At 40.0% G+C, this 17,095-nt stretch overlaps 1 long non-coding RNA gene across 2 annotated transcripts in view; it reads left to right on the top strand.

Moving 5' to 3' along the window:
- Positions 1 to 15,683, top strand: part of LOC127011821 (uncharacterized) — a 30,537-nt gene extending 14,854 nt beyond the window's left edge. Inside the window, exons 3-4 of one of the 2 annotated variants that reach the window (XR_007765206.1) lie at positions 3,890 to 4,093; positions 15,337 to 15,683. This is a non-coding gene — a long non-coding RNA (uncharacterized LOC127011821). The remainder of the gene's footprint in view (positions 1 to 3,889; positions 4,094 to 15,336) is intronic. The other variant, XR_007765207.1, reaches the window with a different exon arrangement.
- Positions 15,684 to 17,095: the final 1,412 nt, after the last annotated feature.

Raw genomic sequence — 17,095 nt, forward strand, 5'->3', positions numbered from 1 at the left:
GGTTTAAATTCGAATGTGGAAATTTATTTAAATGAACAATTAAGAAAGGAAAACTATAACATTTTTAAAAAGCAATGATAATTAAAAATTAAAACGCTCATATCAGCTGTTTTCTCCCGTCGTGGTATTGTTCACGTTAGAGTGCATGGGAGAGAAGATTTTATGTGTCTAGAGACATAACATCATACATAAACTTAATCAGCTGCAGTTCGAATTGTCTCCAGAACAGCTGTCCGCGTCTAGTTTTACTAGTTTTATTCATTATTATATCTTTAGAAAGTTAATTGTGTGTGTACATAACTTTGATGGGAGTAAGCTATTTTTATGTATTAAGTATGGTTAGTTCACTCATCTCCAAACAAAAAACAGGCTTAAAAATAATACACTTGAACGAAAAAGATTAAAGAATTCCGTTTTTTATTTATACACTCTAACATTGATGTTATCTGTGTATCCGAAACGTGTTTTGTCTCCGATGTTATGTGTGAAAGTTTTAATCTTTTTCGCTCCGATAGTTGTGGTCTTAACGCTAAAAAATATATGTGTTTAACCAGAGACGAGTGCGATTGAATATATATTTCTAAGTATCTTTAACAAAAGAGAAAACACATAAATTTTAATTGGCTGTATCTACAGACCACAAAAAACAACAGAAAACTCTGAACTTATTGATTGAACAACAGAATACTTTCAGCTTATTGTTTATCTTGTACTATGCACACATATAAAATATATATATCGACCACCCACTGTACCAAGAGTACCACTTTGTCGCAGGTTTTATACAATTGAGAGTCTCGGTCATCAACCTAAGTGCCCGACGTACGAACCGCTCGCTGCACCTTGGCCCACACGCTGAAAGTGCAAGTGTCAACATAATTGCAACACGAGCGGACCTCATATATGTGCATATACCTCCGCGCTCCAGACTAAGTAAGCTTAGCTTTATATACTTCAGAATACATAGGGCATCTCTCCGCTGCCGCTGTTGGCAGCGCCGCTACGAGACTTAGACCTCTTTAGCTCCTAAGCAAATTGGGGCTTAACATGAACCTCCTTCGAGCTCGGAGCGGCAATAACGGCTGCTCCGAAACAATCAATAAATTTGTACAAAACCAAATATAAAATAAATGATAAATTTAAATAAAGAACGAAAACAAGAAAACGCTATGAACCTATCTTCTTCATTGGCGGAGCGGGATCATTACAATCTACACTCTCTTTGAAGTACTCCGATGTCATTCTTGCAGGCGATTTCAACAGTAATATTTTAATTGAAAAGCATTTGTCAAACGATATGGAATAACTTAGTTTGCTTCTTGTAAACTTTAAATATCCTACATATTTGTCCACTACATGCAACACCCTACTTGATGTATTCGATGTTAGTGACTGAAAAAAAATGCAGAATTTTAACCAAATATCGTTGCCTGTCTTTTCCAAACATGATCCAACCCTTTTACGTACAACATTAATATTGACCACAATGACTATAATAAAATGTATAGGGACTTTATCAACATTGACACTGCCTTACTTAGTGCTGATTCAGACTCTTACGACTAGAATACTTAATATTACACTGCTGAGGTTAACACTCAGCTAGAAATTTTACAACGCAAAGTGAAAATCCTCTACGGATCTCTTAAAGCGCAAAATGTGTAAGCACGTTGCCAAATCGTGGTTTAATTATAAAAATGAAAGCCCTACCAGACAGATAATGAATACAATGATTTTAAATCGAATAGAAAATTGGTTAATTGGTTGCAGAGGCGAAACGAAATTACTATATACATAAATTCCAACATTAAAAAAACAATATAAAATAAAAAAAAAGTGCACAACAGCTGTTATAGATATCAAGATATTAGACTAAAAATGGATAAAAGCAATATTACTTAATTGACGCTTTTAGATTTTTGACACGGTAAACCACGAAATTCTTTTAACTAAGCTAATTCGTCTTTATATTTTTTCAACCTCTGCAATAAGTTTTTGGAAATCCTACTTATCTCAAAGATCACAACTAGTAGCTACACAAGCATCTAAATCATCTATTCCGTCTCTAAAACGTGGTGTACCTGACGGCCGTACATCGTCGATGGCCGTAAGGAATGCGTTCAGCTCCTGCCACGTCGGAATCTCGGATTTGTTGTGCAGGTACTGTTCTCACAAGGATAGCGTGAGAAGTTTGGAGGACCATATGTACACTAAGTGGTAATCCCAATTTTCGGTTTGAATGCCGGAAATTTCTAACGCCGTTAGTCACCCCTGGATGGTGCGTTGAAATTCAAGGATAGCTGACCCAGATTCCCGATTAACGGACTGCACATTAAAACATATTTCTAATTGGCTATTTACTAACAACCGCTTGTTTTCGATTGGGAGCCTGGATTGGCAGAACACTGGATATTAAATAATTCTCACTGTATGCTTGGCCTATATTTGCACAAGATACTTTTCTTTATTCTTTATTTGCAATGAAAAAAAAGTGGCGATTTACGCGGGCAGTCCGATAAATACTTAGTCTCACCGCCCGATGGGGTCGATGGAGAAATTTACTATCATGCAGTACATTTATTCCAGAAAATCCTCTGTCGGCAAACACACCACTTGGGCTTTGACGGAACGCATTTCAATCTCGGTCACCGGCAGATCGGTTCCCTGGGTAGGCCAATGATTGCGGCAACGAACGTTGTCCAATGACACATGTTAGGAAGGATAGATTCGGCAATCTCGGACAAAAGGAGAGCGGCACATAAATCCAGTCTCGGAAGGGAAATCGTTTTGACTAGCGTCACACTCGTCTTGGCCGTGAGTGCACCATCGTCTTATGGAATCGCAGCTCTGTATGCCTTTTGCGAGGCGTCACAGAACTCTACGCGGAACTCTGGACGAATGAAATCCCATGTTGGTATTCTGACCTGGTATAGGACCGAATAGCTCTGGAGGAAGCTGTTTCACCTTTGGCACAGCCAAAGCCAAATCTCTTGCATAAAGATTTTGGAACACACAACAAATGGAGCGAGCCAGCCTGCGAGATCGAACAACTTGACAATTTGGGAAAGGACTTCGCGTTTCGCGGGGGAGATTTCCGTTGCTAGATCTGGTGGAACGAAGAAGAACTCGCCGGACGTCGCTTTCCATCGTATGCCGAGAGTTTTGGCTGTGTTCTCAGTTTCGATCTCGACAAAGTCTGTTGTCAGAAGATGATCGCTTTGGATTCAAGCTAATATTTCTTTGTGGTTGGTGGTCCATTGTCTCAATGAAAGGCCCGCGGAATCTAGAGCACTTTGTAGCTAGCGAACAATAAGGCGGAGCAGCTTTCGAAAGAACATTGTCTACATACATTTAGTTTCGAATGACGCTGCTCGCTCTTGGATGGCTGATGGCGCTGGAATGGCGAATGCTTCGTATCTAAACATATTTTTCGATATATTTTCTCGATATCGGCACTGTAGACGTATCGGAAATATCGCCACTTCAGAATCTGGATCCGATTGTAAGACTGGGCCAGTATAAAGGATATCATTTAATCTTACCCCATTCTCTAATTTCACACGTAGCTTGGTGGTTTTACTTTCCGGCATAATAGTTATGGGTAGAACGGACTTCTCTCATGTGATGGAGGTCGAGATACTCTTAAATCACAGAGTTATATTTGTTCCCTTTTAGTCGTTGGTTGGTTCTTAGGAACTGCGACAGCGCGGAGGATCTGGAGTGACTGAGGGCGGATTTAACGTTTTCCGGATACCGAAACGGAAGACTTACCTGCCACTATCGTCTCTTTCGCATCGGAAGATTCTGCCACTTTTACTGGCAGAAAATTTGCACCTGCCAGTATTTTGTGAAAGTCTTATCTAGGGACGTGTCAACTGTGTGGGAAAAGGTGAAAATTTGATTTTCCCTTAGAGCAGGAACGGGTCCAGTTAGGGTCCACCCGAAAATGGTTTCTTGACCGAGGAGAGAGCCGTAAATATTCGGACGGGTGCAGCTTAGGAGAATGGATGAATGGAAGCACAACGGGCCCGACCAGAATATTTATCTGAGCGCTCTCGTCAAACTTTGAATCCGCTAGTGGCAATTCGGAAAGGTCCCGTAGAAAATGTTGGCTTTTTAGAATCAGCGGATACTGTCTTACTGGTCATACTGGTTTAAGCCTGATACTTGTGCGCGGATTACCTGGTGTAGCGACATAATTAATTTGAACAACCGCTCAGAAATCCTAAATCTATCAGGGCACTAGCTTTAAAATTCGAACCCAGGTGACAGATGTCAATTATGGCGGTGTCCAGCAAGACGGATCTATAGCCCGTCGCGAAGTAATTATTTTGGAATGTAGAGTCCGAAGACACGGTAGCGGGCGCAACTGGTGAATTTGGTCTTGGCCTAAGCGAAGGATTTGAAGGCGATGGTACAAACGATACGGTTACTAAAAAGCGTTGGGTCCAAACAAATTATAGATTTACATTGAATTAAAGCAGACGATTAATGTGTCTGACAGACACATTAATCGTCTGCTTTAAAATAAACAAAGAAAACAAATGTTTTATTTGAAATTGCAGATATGTGAAGTCTGGACAGGCAAGTGGGTGAGTTATCAGAAAAAATATCTGCTCAGGAAAATGCTGATGTCCAGTGTGAACTCAGATTGCACGGTGTGCCCTACAAAGAGGGCGAATCACTAAAAACTGTTTAATGTACTCTCTTTCTCTATTGGAATCACACTGGCATCAAAACATTTGGAGATTTTTAGGGTCAAAATACGAAACACGATGAGAAGAATAATAAAACTGAAATTCGAGCACTTCAGGGACAAAATAACGATGTGGCGGCACGCTGCCGAATACAGGCGTACTCACAAGAGCTGGTTCTGGAGCTGTTGGGTTTAAATTCGAATGTGGAAATTTATTTAAATGAACAATTAAGAAAGGAAAACTATAACATTTTTAAAAAGCAATGATAATTAAAAATTAAAACGCTCATATCAGCTGTTTTCTCCCGTCGTGGTATTGTTCACGTTGGAGTGCATGGGAGAGAAGATTTTATGTGTCTAGAGACATAAGATCATACATAAACTTAATCAGCTGCAGTTCGAATTGTCTCCAGAACAGCTGTCCGCGTCTAGTTTTACTAGTTTTATTCATTATTATATCTTTAGAAAGTTAATTGTGTGTGTACTTAACTTTGATGGGAGTAAGCTATTTTTATGTATTAAGTATGGTTAGTTCACTCATCTCCAAACGAAAATCAGGCTTAAAAATAATACACTTGAACGAAAAAGATTAAAGAATTCCGTTTTTTATTTATACACTCTAACATTGATGTTATCTGTGTATCAGAAACGTGTTTTGTCTCCGATGTTATGTGTGAAAGTTTTAATCTTTTTCGCTCCGATAGTTGTGGTCTTAACGCTAACAAAAATATATGTTTAACCAGAGACGAGTGCCATTGAATATATATTTCTAAGTATCTTTAACAAAAGAGAAAAAACAAAAAACAACAGAAAACTCTGAGCTTATTGATTGAACAACAGAATACTCTCAGCTTATTGTTTATCTTGTACTATGCACACATATAAAATATATATATCGACCACCCACTGTACCATGAGTACCACTTTGTCGCAGGTTTTATACAATTGAGAGTCTCGGTCATCAACCTAAGTGCCCGACGTACGAACCGCTCGCTGCACCTTGGCCCACACGCTGAAAGTGCAAGTGTCAACATAATTGCAACACGAGAGGACCTCATGTATGTGCATATACCTCCGCGCTCCAGACTAAGTAAGCTTAGCTTTATATACTTCAGAATACATAGGGCATCTCTCCGCTGCCGCTGTTGGCAGCGCCGCTACGAGACTTAGACCTCTTTAGCTCCTAAGCAAATTGGGGCTTAACATGAACCTCCTTCGAGCTCGGAGCGGCAATAACGGCTGCTCCGAAACAATCAATAAATTTGTACAAAACCAAATATAAAATAAATGATAAATTTAAATAAAGAACGAAAACAAGAAAACGCTATGAACCTATCTTCTTCATTGGCGGAGCGGGATCATTACAATCTACACTCTCTTTGAAGTACTCCGATGTCATTCTTGCAGGCGATTTCAACAGTAATATTTTAATTGAAAAGCATTTGTCAAACGATATGGAATAACTTAGTTTGCTTCTTGTAAACTTTAAATATCCTACATATTTGTCCACTACATGCAACACCCTACTTGATGTATTCGATGTTAGTGACTGAAAAAAAATGCAGAATTTTAACCAAATATCGTTGCCTGTCTTTTCCAAACATGATCCAACCCTTTTACGTACAACATTAATATTGACCACAATGACTATAATAAAATGTATAGGGACTTTATCAACATTGACACTGCCTTACTTAGTGCTGATTAACACTCAGGTATAAATTTTACAACGCAAAGTGAAAACCCTCTACGGATCTCTTAAAGCGCAAAATGTGTAAACACGTTGCCAAATCGTTGTTTAATTATAAAAATGAATGCGCTACCAGACAGATAATGAATACAATGATTTTAAATAGAATAGAAAATTTGTTAATAAAACTATTGCAGAGGCGAAACGTAATTACTATATACATAAATTCCAACATTAAAAAAACAATATAAAATAAAAAAAGTGCACAACAGCTGTTATAGATATCAAGATATTAGACTAAAAATTGATAAATGCAATATTACTTTATTGACGCTTTTAGATTTTTGACACGGTAAACCACGAAATTCTTTTAACTAAGCTAATTCGTCTTTATATTCTTTCAACCTCTGCAATAAGTTTTTGGAAATCCTACTTATCTCAAAGATCACAACTAGTAGCTACACAAGCATCTAAATCATCTATTCCGTCTCTAAAACGTGGTGTACCTGACGGCCGTACATCGTCGATGGCCGTAAGGAATGCGTTCAGCTCCTGCCACATCGGAATCTCGGATTTGTTGTGCAGGTACTGTTCTCGCAGGGATAGCGTGAGATTAGGAAGAGGACCACATGTACACTAAGTGGTAATCCCAATTTTCGGTTTGAATGCCGGAAATTTCTAACGCCGTTAGTCACCCCTGGATGGTGCGTTGAAATTCAAGGATAGCTGACCCAGATTCCCGATTAACGGACTGCACATTAAAACATATTTCTAATTGGCTATTTACTAACAACCGCTTGTTTTCGATTGGGAGCCTGGATTGGCAGAACACTGGATATTAAATAATTCTCACTGTATGCTTGGCCTATATTTGCACAAGATACTTTTCTTTATTCTTTATTTGCAATAAAAAAAAAGTGGCGATTTACGCGGGCAGTCCGATAAATACTTAGTCTCACCGCCCGATGGGGTCGATGGAGAAATTTACTATCATGCAGTACATTTATTCCAGAAAATCCTCTGTCGGCAAACACACCACTTGGGCTTTGACGGAACGCATTTCAATCTCGGTCACCGGCAGATCGGTTCCCTGGGTAGGCCAATGATTGCGGCAACGAACGTTGTCCAATGACACATGTTAGGAAGGATAGATTCGGCAATCTCGGACAAAAGGAGAGCGGCACATAAATCCAGTCTCGGAAGGGAAATCGTTTTGACTAGCGTCACACTCGTCTTGGCCGTGAGTGCACCATCGTCTTATGGAATCGCAGCTCTGTATGCCTTTTGCGAGGCGTCACAGAACTCTACGCGGAACTCTGGACGAATGAAATCCCATGTTGGTATTCTGACCTGGTATAGGACCGAATAGCTCTGGAGGAAGCTGTTTCACCTTTGGCACAGCCAAAGCCAAATCTCTTGCATAAAGATTTTGGAACACACAACAAATGGAGCGAGCCAGCCTGCGAGATCGAACAACTTGACAATTTGGGAAAGGACTTCGCGTTTCGCGGGGGAGATTTCCGTTGCTAGATCTGGTGGGACGAAGAAGAACTCGCCGGACGTCGCTTTCCATCGTATGCCGAGAGTTTTGGCTGTGTTCTCAGTTTCGATCTCGAGAAAGTCTGTTGTCAGAAGATGATCGCTTTGGATTCAAGCTAATATTTCTTTGTGGTTGGTGGTCCATTGTCTCAATGAAAAGCCCGCGGAATCTAGAGCACTTTGTAGCTAGCGAACAATAAGGCGGAGCAGCTTTCGAAAGAACATTGTCTACATACATTTAGTTTCGAATGACGCTGCTCGCTCTTGGATGGCTGATGGCGCTGGAATGGCGAATGCTTCGTATCTAAACATATTTTTCGATACATTTTCTCGATATCGGCACTGTAGACGTATCGGAAATATCGCCACTTCAGAATCTGGATCCGATTGTAAGACTGGGCCAGTATAAAGGATATCATTTAATCTTACCCCATTCTCTAATTTCACACGTAGCTTGGTGGTTTTACTTTCCGGCATAATAGTTATGGGTAGAACGGACTTCTCTCATGTGATGGAGGTCGAGATACTCTTAAATCACAGAGTTATATTTGTTCCCTTTTAGTCGTTGGTTGGTTCTTAGGAACTGCGACAGCGCGGAGGATCTGGAGTGACTGAGGGCGGATTTAACGTTTTCCGGATACCGAAACGGAATTACCTGCCACTATCGTCTCTTTCGCATCGGAAGATTCTGCCACTTTTACTGGCAGAAAATTTGCACCTGCCAGTATTTTGTGAAAGTCTTATCTAGGGACGTGTCAACTGTGTGGGAAAAGGTGAAAATTTGATTTTCCCTTAGAGCAGGAACGGGTCCAGTTAGGGTCCACCCGAAAATGGTTTCTTGACCGAGGAGAGAGCCGTAAATATTCGGACGGGTGCAGCTTAGGAGAATGGATGAATGGAAGCACAACGGGCCCGACCAGAATATTTATCTGAGCGCTCTCGTCAAACTTTGAATCCGCTAGTGGCAATTCGGAAAGGTCCCGTAGAAAATGTCGGCTTTTTAGAATCAGCGGATACTGTCTTACTGGTCATACTGGTTTAAGCCTGATACTTGTGCGCGGATTACCTGGTGTAGCGACATAATTAATTTGAACAACCGCTCAGAAATCCTAAATCTATCAGGGCACTAGCTTTAAAATTCGAACCCAGGTGACAGATGTCAATTATGGCGGTGTCCAGCAAGACGGATCTATAGCCCGTCGCGAAGTAATTATTTTGGAATGTAGAGTCCGAAGACACGGTAGCGGGCGCAACTGGTGAATTTGGTCTTGGCCTAAGCGAAGGATTTGAAGGCGATGGTACAAACGATACGGTTACTAAAAAGCGTTGGGTCCAAACAAATTATAGATTTACATTGAATTAAAGCAGACGATTAATGTGTCTGACAGACACATTAATCGTCTGCTTTAAAATAAACAAAGAAAACAAATGTTTTATTTGAAATTGCAGATATGTGAAGTCTGGACAGGCAAGTGGGTGAGTTATCAGAAAAAATATCTGCTCAGGAAAATGCTGATGTCCAGTGTGAAGTCAGATTGCACGATGTGCCCTACAAAGAGGGCGAATCACTAAAAACTGTTTAATGTACTCTCTTTCTCTATTGGAATCACACTGGCATCAAAACATTTGGAGATTTTTAGGGTCAAAATACGAAACACGATGAGAAGAATAATAAAACTGAAATTCGAGCACTTCAGGGACAAAATAACGATGTGGCGGCACGCTGCCGAATACAGGCGTACTCACAAGAGCTGGTTCTGGAGCTGTTGGGTTTAAATTCGAATGTGGAAATTTATTTAAATGAACAATTAAGAAAGGAAAACTATAACATTTTTAAAAAGCAATGATAATTAAAAATTAAAACGCTCATATCAGCTGTTTTCTCCCGTCGTGGTATTGTTCACGTTGGAGTGCATGGGAGAGAAGATTTTATGTGTCTAGAGACATAACATCATACATAAACTTAATCAGCTGCAGTTCGAATTGTCTCCAGAACAGCTGTCCGCGTCTAGTTTTACTAGTTTTATTCATTATTATATCTTTAGAAAGTTAATTGTGTGTGTACTTAACTTTGATGGGAGTAAGCTATTTTTATGTATTAAGTATGGTTAGTTCACTCATCTCCAAACGAAAATCAGGCTTAAAAATAATACACTTGAACGAAAAAGATTAAAGAATTCCGTTTTTTATTTATACACTCTAACATTGATGTTATCTGTGTATCAGAAACGTGTTTTGTCTCCGATGTTATGTGTGAAAGTTTTAATCTTTTTCGCTCCGATAGTTGTGGTCTTAACGCTAACAAAAATATATGTTTAACCAGAGACGAGTGCCATTGAATATATATTTCTAAGTATCTTTAACAAAAGAGAAAAAACAAAAAACAACAGAAAACTCTGAGCTTATTGATTGAACAACAGAATACTCTCAGCTTATTGTTTATCTTGTACTATGCACACATATAAAATATATATATCGACCACCCACTGTACCATGAGTACCACTTTGTCGCAGGTTTTATACAATTGAGAGTCTCGGTCATCAACCTAAGTGCCCGACGTACGAACCGCTCGCTGCACCTTGGCCCACACGCTGAAAGTGCAAGTGTCAACATAATTGCAACACGAGAGGACCTCATGTATGTGCATATACCTCCGCGCTCCAGACTAAGTAAGCTTAGCTTTATATACTTCAGAATACATAGGGCATCTCTCCGCTGCCGCTGTTGGCAGCGCCGCTACGAGACTTAGACCTCTTTAGCTCCTAAGCAAATTGGGGCTTAACATGAACCTCCTTCGAGCTCGGAGCGGCAATAACGGCTGCTCCGAAACAATCAATAAATTTGTACAAAACCAAATATAAAATAAATGATAAATTTAAATAAAGAACGAAAACAAGAAAACGCTATGAACCTATCTTCTTCATTGGCGGAGCGGGATCATTACAATCTACACTCTCTTTGAAGTACTCCGATGTCATTCTTGCAGGCGATTTCAACAGTAATATTTTAATTGAAAAGCATTTGTCAAACGATATGGAATAACTTAGTTTGCTTCTTGTAAACTTTAAATATCCTACATATTTGTCCACTACATGCAACACCCTACTTGATGTATTCGATGTTAGTGACTGAAAAAAAATGCAGAATTTTAACCAAATATCGTTGCCTGTCTTTTCCAAACATGATCCAACCCTTTTACGTACAACATTAATATTGACCACAATGACTATAATAAAATGTATAGGGACTTTATCAACATTGACACTGCCTTACTTAGTGCTGATTAACACTCAGGTATAAATTTTACAACGCAAAGTGAAAACCCTCTACGGATCTCTTAAAGCGCAAAATGTGTAAACACGTTGCCAAATCGTGGTTTCATTATAAAAATGAATGCGCTACCAGACAGATAATGAATACAATGATTTTAAATAGAATAGAAAATTTGTTAATAAAACTATTGCAGAGGCGAAACGTAATTACTATATACATAAATTCCAACATTAAAAAAACAATATAAAATAAAAAAGTGCACAACAGCTGTTATACATATCAAGATATTAGACTAAAAATGGATAAATGCAATATTACTTAATTGACGCTTTTAGATTTTTGACACGGTAAGCCACGAAATTCTTTTAACTAAGCTAATTCGTCTTTATATTCTTTCAACCTCTGCAATAAGTTTTTGGAAATCCTACTTATCTCAAAGATCACAACTAGTAGCTACACAAGCATCTAAATCATCTATTCCGTCTCTAAAACGTGGTGTACCTGACGGCCGTACATCGTCGATGGCCGTAAGGAATGCGTTCAGCTCCTGCCACGTCGGAATCTCGGATTTGTTGTGCAGGTACTGTTCTCACAAGGATAGCGTGAGAAGTTTGGAGGACCACATGTACACTAAGTGGTAATCCCAATTTTCGGTTTGAATGCCGGAAATTTCTAACGCCGTTAGTCACCCCTGGATGGTGCGTTGAAATTCAAGGATAGCTGACCCAGATTCCCGATTAACGGACTGCACATTAAAACATATTTCTAATTGGCTATTTACTAACAACCGCTTGTTTTCGATTGGGAGCCTGGATTGGCAGAACACTGGATATTAAATAATTCTCACTGTATGCTTGGCCTATATTTGCACAAGATACTTTTCTTTATTCTTTATTTGCAATGAAAAAAAAGTGGCGATTTACGCGGGCAGTCCGATAAATACTTAGTCTCACCGCCCGATGGGGTCGATGGAGAAATTTACTATCATGCAGTACATTTATTCCAGAAAATCCTCTGTCGGCAAACACACCACTTGGGCTTTGACGGAACGCATTTCAATCTCGGTCACCAGCAGATCGGTTCCCTGGGTAGGCCAATGATTGCGGCAACGAACGTTGTCCAATGACACATGTTAGGAAGGATAGATTCGGCAATCTCGGACAAAAGGAGAGCGGCACATAAATCCAGTCTCGGAAGGGAAATCGTTTTGACTAGCGTCACACTCGTCTTGGCCGTGAGTGCACCATCGTCTTATGGAATCGCAGCTCTGTATGCCTTTTGCGAGGCGTCACAGAACTCTACGCGGAACTCTGGACGAAAGGAATCCCATGTTGGTATTCTGACCTAGTATAGGACCGAATAGCTCTGGAGGACGATATGGTATAACTTAGTTTGCTTCCTGTAAACTTTAAGTATCCTTCACATTTGTCCACTTTATGCAACGCCCTACTTGATGTTTTCGATGTTAGTGACTGAAAAAAATTCAGAATTTTAACCAAATATCGTTGCCTGTCTTTTCCAAACATGATCCAACCTTTTGACGTACAACATTAATATTGACCACAATGACTATAATAAAATGTATAGGGACTTTATCAACATTGACACTGCCTTACTTAGTGCTGATTAACACTCAGGTATAAATTTTACAACGCAAAGTGAAAACCCTCTACGGATCTCTTAAAGCGCAAAATGTGTAAACACGTTGCCAAATCGTGGTTTAATTATAAAAATGAATGCGCTACCAGACAGATAATGAATACAATGATTTTAAATAGAATAGAAAATTTGTTAATAAAACTATTGCAGAGGCGAAACGTAATTACTATATACATAAATTCCAACATTAAAAAAACAATATAAAATAAAAAAAGTGCACAACAGCTGTTATAGATATCAAGATATTAGACTAAAAATGGATAAATGCAATATTACTTTATTGACGCTTTTAGATTTTTGACACGGTAAACCACGAAATTCTTTTAACTAAGCTAATTCGTCTTTATATTCTTTCAACCTCTGCAATAAGTTTTTGGAAATCCTACTTATCTCAAAGATCACAACTAGTAGCTACACAAGCATCTAAATCATCTATTCCGTCTCTAAAACGTGGTGTACCTGACGGCCGTACATCGTCGATGGCCGTAAGGAATGCGTTCAGCTCCTGCCACATCGGAATCTCGGATTTGTTGTGCAGGTACTGTTCTCGCAGGGATAGCGTGAGATTAGGAAGAGGACCACATGTACACTAAGTGGTAATCCCAATTTTCGTTTTGAATGCCGGAAATTTCTAACGCCGTTAGTCACCCCTGGATGGTGCGTTGAAATTCAAGGATAGCTGACCCAGATTCCCGATTAACGGACTGCACATTAAAACATATTTCTAATTGGCTATTTACTAACAACCGCTTGTTTTCGATTGGGAGCCTGGATTGGCAGAACACTGGATATTAAATAATTCTCACTGTATGCTTGGCCTATATTTGCACAAGATACTTTTCTTTATTCTTTATTTGCAATGAAAAAAAAGTGGCGATTTACGCGGGCAGTCCGATAAATACTTAGTCTCACCGCCCGATGGGGTCGATGGAGAAATTTACTATCATGCAGTACATTTATTCCAGAAAATCCTCTGTCGGCAAACACACCACTTGGGCTTTGACGGAACGCATTTCAATCTCGGTCACCGGCAGATCGGTTCCCTGGGTAGGCCAATGATTGCGGCAACGAACGTTGTCCAATGACACATGTTAGGAAGGATAGATTCGGCAATCTCGGACAAAAGGAGAGCGGCACATAAATCCAGTCTCGGAAGGGAAATTGTTTTGACTAGCGTCACACTCGTCTTGGCCGTGAGTGCACCATCGTCTTATGGAATCGCAGCTCTGTATGCCTTTTGCGAGGCGTCACAGAACTCTACGCGGAACTCTGGACGAAAGAAATCCCATGTTGGTATTCTGACCTGGTATAGGACCGAATAGCTCTGGAGGAAGCTGTTTCACCTTTGGCACAGCCAAAGCCAAATCTCTTGCATAAAGATTTTGGAACACACAACAAATGGAGCGAGCCAGCCTGCGAGATCGAACAACTTGACAATTTGGGAAAGGACTTCGCGTTTCGCGGGAGAGATTTCCGTTGCTAGATCTGGTGGGACGAAGAAGAACTCGCCGGACGTCGCTTTCCATCGTATGCCGAGAGTTTTGGCTGTGTTCTCAGTTTCGATCTCGACAAAGTCTGTTGTCAGAAGATGATCGCTTTGGATTCAAGCTAATATTTCTTTGTGGTTGGTGGTCCATTGTCTCAATGAAAAGCCCGCGGAATCTAGAGCACTTTGTAGCTAGCGAACAATAAGGCGGAGCAGCTTTCGAAAGAACATTGTCTACATACATTTAGTTTCGAATGACGCTGCTCGCTCTTGGATGGCTGGTGGCGCTGGAATGGCGAATGCTTCGTATCTAAACATATTCTTCGATACATTTTCTCGATATCGGCACTGTAGACGTATCGGAAATATCGCCACTTCAGAATCTGGATCCGATTGTAAGACTGGGCCAGTATAAAGGATATCATTTAATCTTACCCCATTCTCTAATTTCACACGTAGCTTGGTGGTTTTACTTTCCGGCATAATAGTTATGGGTAGAACGGACTTCTCTCATGTGATGGAGGTACTCTTAAATCACAGAGTTATATTTGTTCCCTTTTAGTCGTTGCTTGGTTCTTAGAAACTGCGACAGCGCGGAGGATCTGGAGTGACTGAGGGCGGATTTAACGTTTTCCGGATACCGAAACGGAAGACTTACCTGCCACTATCGTTTCTTTCGCATCGGAAGATTCTGCCACTTTTACTGGCAGAAAATTTGCACCTGCCAATATTTTGTGAAAGTCTTATCTAGGGACGTGTCAACTGTGTGGGAAATTTTTGTAGAAAAGGTGAAAATTTGATTTTTCCTTAGAGCAGGAACGGGTCCAGTTAGGGTCCACCCGAAAATGGTTTCTTGACCGAGGAGAGAGCCGTAAATATTCGGACGGGTGCAGCTTAGGAGAATGGATGAATGGAAGCACAACGGGCCCGACCAGAATATTTATCTGAGCGCTCTCGTCAAACTTGGAATCCGCTAGTGGCAATTCGGAAAGGTCCCGTAGAAAATGTCGGCTTTTTAGAATCAGCGGATACTGTCTTACTGGTCATACTGGTTTAAGCCTGATACTTGTGCGCGGATTACCTGGTGTAGCGACATAATTAATTTGAACAACCGCTCAGAAATCCTAAATCTATCAGGGCACTAGCTTTAAAATTCGAACCCAGGTGACAGATGTCAATTATGGCGGTGCCCAGCAAGACGGATCTATAGCCCGTCGCGAAGTAATTATTTTGGAATGTAGAGTCCGAAGACACGGTAGCGGGCGCAACTGGCGAATTTGGTCTTGGCCTAAGCGAAGGATTTGAAGGCGATGGTACAAACGATACGGTTACTAAAAAGCGTTGGGTCCAAACAAATTATAGATTTACATTGAATTAAAGCAGACACATTAAAATAAATGTTTTCTTTGAAATTGCAGATATGTGATGTCTGGACAGGCAAGTGGGTGAGCTATCAGAAAAAATATCTGCTCAGGAAAATGCTGATGTCCAGTGTGAAGTCAGATTGCACGGTGTGCCCTAAAAAGAGGGCGAATCACTAAAAACTGTTTAATGTACTCTCTTTCTCTATAGGAATCACACTGGCATCAAAACTTTTGGAGATTTTTAGGGTCAAAACACGAAACACGATGAGAACTATTGCTGACCCAATAATAAAACTGAAATTCGAGCACTTCAGGGGCAAAATAACGATGTGGCGGCACGCTGCCGAATACAGGCGTACTCACAAGAGCTGGTTCTGGAGCTGTTGGGTTTAAATTCGAATGTGGAAATTTATTTAAATGAACAATTAAGAAAGGAAAACTATAACATTTTTAAAAAGCAATGATAATTAAAAATTAAAACGCTCATATCAGCTGTTTTCTCCCGTAGTGGTATTGTTCACGTTAGAGTGCATGGGAGAGAAGATTTTATGTGTCTAGAGACATAACATCATACATAAACTTAATCAGCTGCAGTTCGAATTGTCTCCAGAACAGCTGTCCGCGTCTAGTTTTACTAGTTTTATTCATTATTATATCTTTAGAAAGTTAATTGTGTGTGTACTTAACTTTGATGGGAGTAAGCTATTTTTATGTATTAAGTATGGTTAGTTCACTCATCTCCAAACAAAAAACAGGCTTAAAAATAATACACTTGAACGAGCAAAGCTTAGGTTAAAAGATTAAGGAATTCCGTTTTTTATTTATACACTCTAACATTGATGTTATCTGTGTATCCGAAACGTGTTTTGTCTCCGATGTTATGTGTGAAAGTTTTAATCTTTTTCGCTCCTATAGTTGTGGTCTTAACGCTAAAAAAAATATGTGTTCAACCAGAGACGAGTGCGATTGAATATATATTTCTAAGTATCTTTAACAAAAGAGAAAACATAAATTTTAATTGGCTGTATCTACAGACCACAAAAAACAACAGAAAACTCTGAACTTATTGATTGAACAACAGAATACTTTCAGCTTATGGTTTATCTTTCACTATGCACACATATAAAATATATATATCGACCACCCACTGTACCAAGAGTACCACTTTGTCGCAGGTTTTATACAATTGAGAGTCTCGGTCATCAACCTAAGTGCCCGACGTACGAACCGCTCGCTGCACCTTGGCCCACACGCTGAAAGTGCAAGTGTCAACATAATTGAAACACGAGCGGACCTCATATATGTGCATATACCTCCGCGCTCCAGACTAAGTAAGCTTAGCTTTATATACTTCAGAATACATAGGGCATCTCTCCGCTGCCGCTGT

The sequence above is a fragment of the Drosophila biarmipes genome, unplaced genomic scaffold (genome assembly GCF_025231255.1).
Source record: "Drosophila biarmipes strain raj3 unplaced genomic scaffold, RU_DBia_V1.1 ptg000012l, whole genome shotgun sequence".
Classification (NCBI taxonomy): Eukaryota; Metazoa; Arthropoda; class Insecta; order Diptera; family Drosophilidae; genus Drosophila; species Drosophila biarmipes.